The 9,661-nt window shown below is 51.1% G+C and overlaps 1 protein-coding gene across 1 annotated transcript in view; it reads right to left on the bottom strand.

Moving 5' to 3' along the window:
• GPR153 (G protein-coupled receptor 153) overlaps positions 1–8,905 on the bottom strand; it is a 44,635-nt gene extending 35,730 nt beyond the window's left edge. Inside the window, exon 1 of the mRNA XM_034753594.1 lies at positions 8,835–8,905. The gene's annotated coding sequence lies outside the window, so the exon portion shown is untranslated. The remainder of the gene's footprint in view (positions 1–8,834) is intronic.
• Positions 8,906–9,661: the final 756 nt, after the last annotated feature.

Below are 9,661 nucleotides of genomic sequence, written 5' to 3'. Positions count from 1 at the left end.
AGCCCACTTCTTCGGCTGTAGCCCACGAAAGCTTATGCTCTAATAAATTTGTTAGTCTCTAAGGTGCCACAAGTACTCCTGTTCTTTTTGAGGATACAGACTAACACGGCTGCTACCCTGAAACCTATCAAACTCTCTGTGTACAATGACCCTCCAAGAGCGAGCTGGTCTAAATGGTGACCGGCTAATCACTCACTCCTGCTCCCAGGCAATGCCTGGCCACCAGGGAGGGGTCTCCCACCTCCAAAACGAACTGCTCACAATTGCCCAAGTGCAACCATTTGTTTACAGTCTCCTCTGGAGCACCAAGTAGTGGCAGGCCAGGGGCAATCTGGACATTAGGTCAGGCCCAACGGATCTGTGACAACTCCTGTGTTACTAATCCAGAGGATGAAAGCCAACAGGATTCCTTTTGATTGCCACAGGATGAATGAAACTGAGACTCAGAATCTCAGCCAAGCTGCAGGGAGCTATTCTTAGTTTTCTATCTGAAAAAAGCTGTATTTTCTTTCTTAAAAGATAACTATGGAAAAATAAACAAAGTGTACAGACTGCTGTGCTGTTTGCCGTACAACACCAGTCCCCACACTGCAGAAAGTGTACAGCAGCCAGCGGTAAATTACACCTTGCATTACACGACACAAAAGTGAGTGGAGGGACTAAGCCAGAGGCGCAGAATCAGGGAAATTCAGAGTTCCCTTAGGCAGTATGCCAGAACCATGTGCTGTGGAGAGAGCTCTTGCAACGTCTAGTGCACTAAGACAGACAGAATTTCAGCCACAATGCAGAAGTTCCCCCTTTCGGCAGCACTTGTACTTTGTGCAGCATTTGGCAGTTTAATTTTCCTTTGGGGTGTTTTGACACTTGAAAAGGGCGGAAGGGGAAGAAGACAGAAGACAAAAAAAGAATTAAGTGTCCACCCACAGTGGATCTTCCAGACCAGTTACAGACCCTTGCAAATACGGGTTCCCAAGCAGATTGGCCAGATCCTTGGCCTTCACAGAGTTCAGGTGTCATCATCACAATGGTAATGATAAAACACCTTCCAAACTCTGTGCTGGGCCAATGTCACTGGCAGCCGGGGCTATGTCCCTCCTATGTGGACAGAGACGTATCCAGGTGAGTCCCACTAACATTAATGGGAATCCAATAGCTAATCCCCACACATGGCTAAAGACTCATTCTTCCCTCTCTTGCTTCCTGCCACCAGTAACAAGAGCGCAGGGTAAATGCACAGCTGGGACTTCTCACCTTATTCAGTTTTAGAATTGCCATTTAGCTGTAAGAAAAGGCAGCGGTGCCACACAGTGCAGTCCTGGGAATGAGTGATACTTGAGTGTATGAAAGACTCATTATTCACTAAAGATCTGTAATAATCCCCTAGACATTAGCTGAATGGCACATATTTAACCACGCACCAGCGCTGTTTGGGTTCCAGAGTGGCTCACCCACGTACACAGTGGAAGGACAGGCTGGGGTATAATTTCCAGCAGCTCACGTCTGCAAACACATTTTAAACATGAGCAAGCAAAGGGCCCCATTGTATAACCCTCCTGCTGGGTTTGCACTTCATTCTTCCATGCAATCTCAGTTTTCCACCTGTCAATCAAGCTAAGGATTCTACACATACAAGCACCCTACTTACTGATCCATGCATTACTGACACAGGCTGCACCCCAAACCCAGGCATCACCCCTCTTGTATGCTCTTACTCAGGGCTACTCGCACCACTGGCCAATGCCCTGTTGCACAAGAAAACAAGTCTTCAACCAATGATTCCTCTTAGCAACATCTCCCAACATCATCTCTGCTTCCTGCAAGCACTAAATTAGTGGGAAACCAAGCAGATAATGAGAAAGGAAAGTTAAAATAAATAGGGATTTATTTATAAATAGGGAAAATAACTCACTGGGGAAAAAAAACACTAAGGAGAAAGTTATTCATTTCCTACCTGCATGTCCAAACCATGAATGTAGAGGACAACAAAAGCACAGACACTAGTGGTCAAAGAGGGTGGATTCACACAGGGCCGATTGTGGGATCTGTAGGAGTGGCACAGGATTTTTCATGGCATTTGCAGAGAAATCCGATGCTCTGCAAAGCCTGCAGAGCGAGTCCTGCTATACCTTGGAATTCTCCACCCTCCTTGGCCAGCAGTTGACTGGCCACAGAATGGGATACAGTCTAGCCTGGCACGTCTAAGTTCCTGGCTCCAATGCAGTAGGTTGGTTCAAAAGCTGTTATCAGACACCTAATCTGGGGTCTGCCCAGGCAAGATTTCAGAAGGTTGGAAGTGAAACCAAGAACAGCTTCAACAGAAGGCTGGAACTTTGGGAGTTATATTCTTTCTGCATGCACACACACACACACACACACACTCTGGAAAGGGCCTTCCTTGGACTGAGTTAAATATAGGACACGTCATTCAGGGAAGGCAGAGTGGGGGCAGGGCTGTTCCTCGTTAGGATTTGGGAGGGTGGCAGGAGAACACAACCCATGGCAGCCCAGGTGAAAGATGCCGATGTTGTTCCTAATGTTCCTTTGGTGCTAAATTAACACTATGGCTCCACTGATTGCATGGCTCACAGAAAGGGCCAGTTTCATGCGTATCAGAGAAACACACATTTTTTAGTCTCCTTGCTCTCTGTCAGGAAACTCCACTTATCACGCATTCATAACTTCACCTTTCCAAGGGGGGCCAGCTACGAAACCAACTGGACTATGCACATTCTATTAAAAAGGGAGTCTCCTATCAGTCCCCAGAAGGTTGATGTGAGGTTCTGAACCTCTTAGCAAAGCGAAGTGCTTGTAACTCCCTGGGCGCAGCACTGACAAACCCTTTCAAACCGCAGATGCGGTGACAGGGCTCTTCAGTGCTGTCCTCAGCTGATGTAGGAAGGCGGCTCCTCTCACGCTGCCGGCAGGACGCGCGCGAACTGTGAGACGTTTGGCTCTGTGAAAAATCACATCACTGGGAATCATTTTTCAGAAAGAAAAATTGAGGAAAATCAATAGTGGCTTTTCCGCCTTCTGCAGCAGCTACGTGAGAAGCGACACAGGAATTTGCTGTATCCTCCTAGCTTGGGAATAGACGCCAGCCCCCACCAGCCCGCTCTGGAAGCTGGATAGGACTTAGTAACTTGAACTGCAGCAGAGCAGGGAGAAGGAGGGGAGGTGTTTAATCCTGCTCTCCACTCTCGGGAGCCATGTCTTTGTTAGTAGCATTTATTCATATTTCTGTGGCACCCACAGGCCCCAAACGAGCCTGAGCAAAGACGGGCTCTGCCTGGAGAGCTCAAAGGCTAGGATTATGGCAAGATACCACAGGTGGTCAGATAGACAAACATGGGAGGGGCAGCTTCACGGGAGCCACTCCAGCTTTACACCAGTGGAGTAACAGAAGAATCTGGCCCCAAGACCCCAACAATAAGCTTAAAAGCATTTTGTTGCCAAACCTGACAGCTGGGCCAGGTGCCTCTCGGAGTATGGAGCAGCGTCTCCATCACTCACTCTCTCTCCTCACCGGATTTGAGGGCAGCCACTCCCCCCAAGACTGGCCAGGCGGGCAGGCGAGCTGCTGCACCGATCAGGTGCTAGGAAGCACTAAAAACACAGCAGGCACTGCCGGCCAGAGGAAGCCTGCCTGCATTAGCTCTGCCAAGTTTGCCATCTTCAGCTGCTTCGAGCCAGAGATCCAGAATCCCCCGCTGAACATCGCTTCCCCCGACTGCACGGGCAGCAGCTGCCTGGCCAGCAGGGCACTCTTCAGAGGGCAGCAGGAGAAATCCCAGAGCAGGGGTCTGGCAATTATTTTACTCGGGCAACAAGACAAAGCCATCCATCCGGACCCACGGAGGTGAGAACAGACAAGAACAAGCAGATCTTCTCGTAAATGCTGCCTCCATTTCCAATATCCTTAAGTCAGAACACCACCACCACTGGCATGCCCCGTTTAAAAAAAACAAAATGCTTTTGCTCTCTGGCTGCTATAGTTATGGACATGTGACAGAGCTATAGTTATTCTGTACTGTATGGCCATTGCATTACCTGGGCTATATTAGTATTGAGCGGCTACAGCTGCTGTTTTTGCAGAACTCATTAAATATTAAACTTAAATGATGCCAATATTATCCGCTGTGAAAACACACCCCAAAGAGGCTGACGAAACACAGCGACCATTTTAATTATTTAGGCCGTGCCATAACTGCCCCGGCGCTTTAACTCAAGAAGCGATGAAGAGAAACGACAGGCACAAAAGCTCTCCTCTGAATAAACGGAATGTCCTTTGCAACAATGCAACGTCACGGGCGACCTGAGTTCGGGCCCCTTGACCTGTGGGCCAGCAGGGGCAGCTGCCAAGCCCCAAGGAAGGGAGAGGTCCCGATCATTTTAGGCTGAGCTCTGGGCTGGTGGTGTCTTCCTCTCTCCGCAGCCGCTCTGAAAGAGACTGTCAAGAAATACCTTCTCTTGACGTGGGCATTTCTCCAGTAGCCCCTTAGGACACTTTGATTCTGCAGCCGGGAGTAATCAAACAGCTGAGTGAGACTGCTCTCCTCTGTAAAGCACTCTGAGATGCACAGATGAAAGGATCTCTGTAAGAGCCGGTATTAGTGTTATAATAAAGCAGCTTATTCCCATCTTGATACATGCTGCAAACTGCCATATACACAAATGTGTTTCATGTGTGCCTAGAGAATAGAATCACCCTAAGGCTGCAACAGATTCCTCACAGTCATTTACTTTAAACTACTTCCAGTCCAGACAAAATAGCAGCTAAATAGTGCTGGGGTAGGCAGATATTAAGTTACATCTAACTAAATTCACCAGGTGCAACCTCTTCTTTCTGTGGTTCACATGAGTCTGAATAAAGATACAGTGTGTGGAAGCTGCCAAGAATACAAACTTGCCTTTTGTTTGTTAGTTTGGTTTTGGAGGGGAAGGCCCAGAAAAAGAGTAGAAAGAAATTTTTAAAAATGACAGGCTTTTAAGAAACAAATGTTCCTTATTTCAAACATAGAGGTGGAGAGGAGGCCTTCTTTACTGCACGTGGCTGCTAACCAAAACTGCCGAAGCTCTGATGTGTTTGAATGCAGCGCCCATTGCAGCAGTATCAGGGCACTGGAACAATTCAGAGACATCACAGCCTCTCAACCAGAGGCAACCAGTTCATGTCTCTACAGAGCCAAATCCTGCATCCCTGCAGTGTTCATGCTCCCACTGCGGGGAAAAGGATCTGAAGATTTTCACCCCTATGCCTGCTCTGAAATGTAATTAACAGGCTGACTAAGCCAACACAAAGGTGAATCCAAGTGATTTTAGAGTATAGACCATTAAGAGTTTTTACAAAAGCCCATTTTCACTTGCAACAGATTATTGCCTGCTTCAGAAGGGTCCCTATTTTCAGCTCTAGACAGGGAAGGGAAACCCATTCTCAACACCACCATTGTAACCAGCACACGCAGGGAGCCTCATCTCATCCTCACCTGTCCACGAGTGTGAGATGTCACCTACGCTGCAAGAGGAATTCAACGTGCACACTAGATAAGTGGCGAGTCCTTGCTGGCTGAGGAGCACACTAGCTGTAGGAAAGTCTTGTCAGAACCAAAGCTTAGGCTGACATTCATTTCTCAGGTCGGGTGGTCTAAACTGCAATCTACACTGCAGAGGTGCTGTGAATATGCTGACGACAGCAAGAATAGCTGCAGGCTTGTATCTGATTACCGGAGCATTTAACGATCGAGATACACACAGGAGTTTATGGCAGGATGTTCATTTGTGCACACATCGCACTAAGATTATCGGTGGCATGTATTCTTGTAATCTGTACCACCTGCCTCATGGGCTGTGTTTACTTGTGGCAGACTCTGCGTCTCTTGGGTCAGAGCAAAGGCTACCACACACCTCTGAGTCCTTGTTTCTACCCTGGAATCCTTGCTGGAGCCTGGACATTGCCTCTGGGCAAGGCCAACACCAGACAAGCATCATGGAAGTTTTTGTGAGTCTAGAGGGACAATTCCTGGAATCACAGGAGTTACAGATGGAAATGACCTATTAGATCTTCCAGTCCATCTCTGCAAATACAGGACTCTTCCCTATTGTACCTCTTCTAGTGTTTCCTCTAGTTTTACGTCCACGAACTGGCAGTACTTTTACCCCTTCCACTGCAAAGTTATTGGCATCAGTAATGTTGGGCCCCCCTTTGCACAGTGCTTTGAGATCTACAGGGGAAACAGATTCATAGTCTAATCAAGGCCAGAAGGGACTACTAGAATCATCCAGTCTGATCTCCTGCAGAACACAGGCAGTGATTTCACCCAGTTACCTGGTGTTGAGTCCAATAATTGAACATGCGATACAAGTATTATTCATATGTTGTTCCGCAGACCAAGAGAGCTCACTGCTATTAATATTCGTAAACACCCTCCTTCCTCCCACCAATAATTCCTCTACCTCCTTGGCGGACTATCACACCTCACTTGGATTTATCCAAACTGTACATCCTCAACTATATTTATTCTATACTCCTCAGCCAAGCCCCTCGTCTGAGTATCTCTGAGCTCCCACTGGTTTGCCAATATTTCCCAGCAACGCGATGCCCAGAACTGACCCCTGGGCTAGATGTGATTGCACCAGAGCAGCACAGAGCAACCATTGGCTCCTTCCTCCATGCCAGGCTGTCTCTTCACATGCAGCCCCCGGTAACCTGGCCTGCTTGGCAGCCACCCCACAGCACAAACTCCTGTCTCACTGCTCGCCTGCCATCACCCCAACGGTGCGCGCAGCATTTCTGCTTTCCAGCACCAATGTTCCAATTACTCCCCACTGCATTCCTCTCTCCTCCCCATGTTCAGCTCACTTCACTGGCTAGGTTTTTAATCTTTCCATGCCCCGTTTTTTATTTCTCTCTCCTCAAGCATATTCTCAAATGCTCCCAATTAATATCACTGGTACATTTCATTAAGATGCTGTTCACCCTCTTCTAGATCATTCATGAAAATGTTAAACAAGACCACCCCTAGCACTGATTTCTATAACACTAGACAGCGCCCCCCGATTCAATACATCCCCAATTAGCATTGCTCTTTGTTGGTGGCCTTTTAGTCCGTTTTCAATCCACTGGAGTGTGTTATGTGATGAACAGAGCAATATGTGGATTAAAACCAAACAGAACCACATTTAAATGCCTAATTTGTTTACCTCCCACCCTGCTTCCCAAACAATAAACCTTTACATTTTACAGTTATTAAGGGAAATCTGAGTTGCTGTTATTTGGCTCCAATGAGTTAAGTCCTTGAGGGAGGAGTAATGAGAGGAAATCAGTAAAGGGAAGTTTTAAGGCAAGAATGAGGCTGTAAAAGAAACACCCATGGAAATGATAGAAACCCCATTGCCTGAATCCTTTAATGCTAGATCAGACAATAGCCAGACTGTGTAAAAGAGGGCAGTCCAGTGCAATGGGAGGAGGACAGTCTAAAAAGGCCTTTTTAGCATCTAACTTTTCCAATTCTGAACCATGTCTCTGTGGTTATGAATAATTCAACCCTGCCTTCCCAAGGGTTCAAGATTCAATAATTTGGGAGTGAAAATCAAGTGCTGGTTGATATGCTGCAGGGACCTGCAGAAATTAGAGTCTCTGCTTGTTCTGTATAAGAAAGCTTACTAATAGTGCCAAACACCATGCTGTTTGGTCGTGAATACAGAGCACTTCCTGCGAGACATTTCAGACCAGCTAGTTTAGTTTGAACAGGGTGAGATGGAGCTGGATGGGAAGTGTCCTTTTTCCATTTGATGGCTGTCGGTATTTCTAACACACGCTGTTCTCACATACATGTCTGGAGTGTTAGGTTATTTTGCAGCCTTAGCTGAAAATGAGTCAATTATTTGGTAATGGGACTATAGGATCAGAGAAGGTAGAGATGGAAAAGACCTATTAGAGCATCCACTCCAGCACCTGCACTTGCAGAACAGAATCCCTCATCAAAAGCTGTAGGCCACTGACAGCGCCATGGATGCGCCGGACCTGCCAGTTCTCTTGGACAGATGCGGGCGATGTGCCCTGCTGTGCATGCAGCACCTCCTCCCACTCGGTCACTTCGTTCCTGCCAGCAAACAAAGGATGGGAACACACCAGAATCCTAGTCCCCTCTCGGAGGCAGACACGGTCCCTGCCGCAGGGACGAAGCCAGGGCCCCTCACCTGCCCAGCCGCAGCGGGGACAGAGAAGTACAAACCGTTTCCAAACATTTTTTTAAAAATCTCTCTCAAAAGTGGCTAAAAACCAGTTTCGGAAGCGAAATCCAGCAGGTTACTGACCAGAGGGATTTTCTACAGCGAGGTGCCTGAGCTCCTGCAAGCATGAATCCAGCACGCCCTGACAGCCCCCGATTGACATCACTGCAGCTACAGCTGGGTGGCCGGAGTGGGAAGGGAAACAACCCGGCCAAGCCCCGACAAATCTCCGGGGCTCGTGGAGGAGGAAGGCAGCCGGGGAAGCGCTCGGGTTCCAGGCGGGGGTTCCCAGGCGGTAGTCGGGCTGTCCCAGGCAGCCAGCCCCAGGGCACAGGGGCCGGGCGAGTGAAGTCCCCGGGGTAGCCCGGTGCCCAGGTGTGGGCGGAGCCCCGGGCAGGTGTCCAGGTGCACGTGCCACCCCAGAGGGGGGCAGGGCTCGGCGCACCCCCCAGCACCGGGGGCGGGGGGGCGCTGGGTGTCCCCGCCTGTCCAGCGCCAGGGGCGGCCACTCCAGCCCCGTGCTACGCGGGGACGCGCTCCCCCGGCTGCAGCCCCCCGCCCCCGATGCATTCCGCCCCCGAGCCCCGGCGGGCTCCGGCTCTTACCTGGCGGGGCTGGAGCAGCCCGCAGCCCGCTGTCCCGGTGGCCGGGCTCCCGGCTCGGGGCGGGGCGGGGCGGGCAGGCGCATGCCTGGCCGCGCTCCCCGGCTCCGAGCTCCTCCCGCGCCGCGCCGGGGCGGAGCGGGATTCCCCGGCCGCCCCCGCCTGGCTGGGACCCGCGGGCGGAGCGTGTCCCCCGCCGGCTGCTGCCCACGCGCCGCCCGGGGCCGGGCTCTGCAGACACGGGGAGCGCGGCCAGGGGCCCCGGGGCTGCGGGAGGAGCCGGGAGCGCTGAGAGCCCTTGAACCGGACTGTAACCCGGGGTGAGGGACCCCACCAGCCGGGGGTGCGCAGCGCCCCAGCGCCCCCGTCCCAGCCGCTGTGGGTGGGTGGGTGGCCGCGCCCCTAGTCCCCGCCCCCCACTCCCAGCTAGGGTGACCAGATGTCCCGATTTTATAGGGACAGTCCAGATATTTGGGGCTTTTTCTTACCTAGGTGCCCCTGTGTGTGTCCAGCGAGGGTTGGCCGGGGGGGAGGGGGCAGCACCCCAGTCCCAGCCCCTGTGTGGGTGTCCGTCGGGGGGTGGCCAGCAGTGACCTGACTTGGCCAGGGGCAGGGCCCAGCCAGGGCCCGGCTGCATGGGCAGTGGAGGGTGCCCTGGAGTCTCTAGGAATTAAAGATTCTGTCTGGCGATGGCACCTCCCGGAATACGTCCAACCACAACCGGCCGTGCCGGCTCGAAGGGACCCGTGTGCTGGGTCCCACCGGCGGGGACCACGGGAAGGGCAGCTGGGAGTGCTCTGCCTTGTCACACGGACCACAGGAAGCTGGGG

This window comes from Trachemys scripta, chromosome 19, assembly GCF_013100865.1.
Source record: "Trachemys scripta elegans isolate TJP31775 chromosome 19, CAS_Tse_1.0, whole genome shotgun sequence".
In the NCBI taxonomy this organism is placed as follows: Eukaryota; Metazoa; Chordata; order Testudines; family Emydidae; genus Trachemys; species Trachemys scripta.
This window is presented reverse-complemented; position numbering and strand designations above follow the sequence as displayed.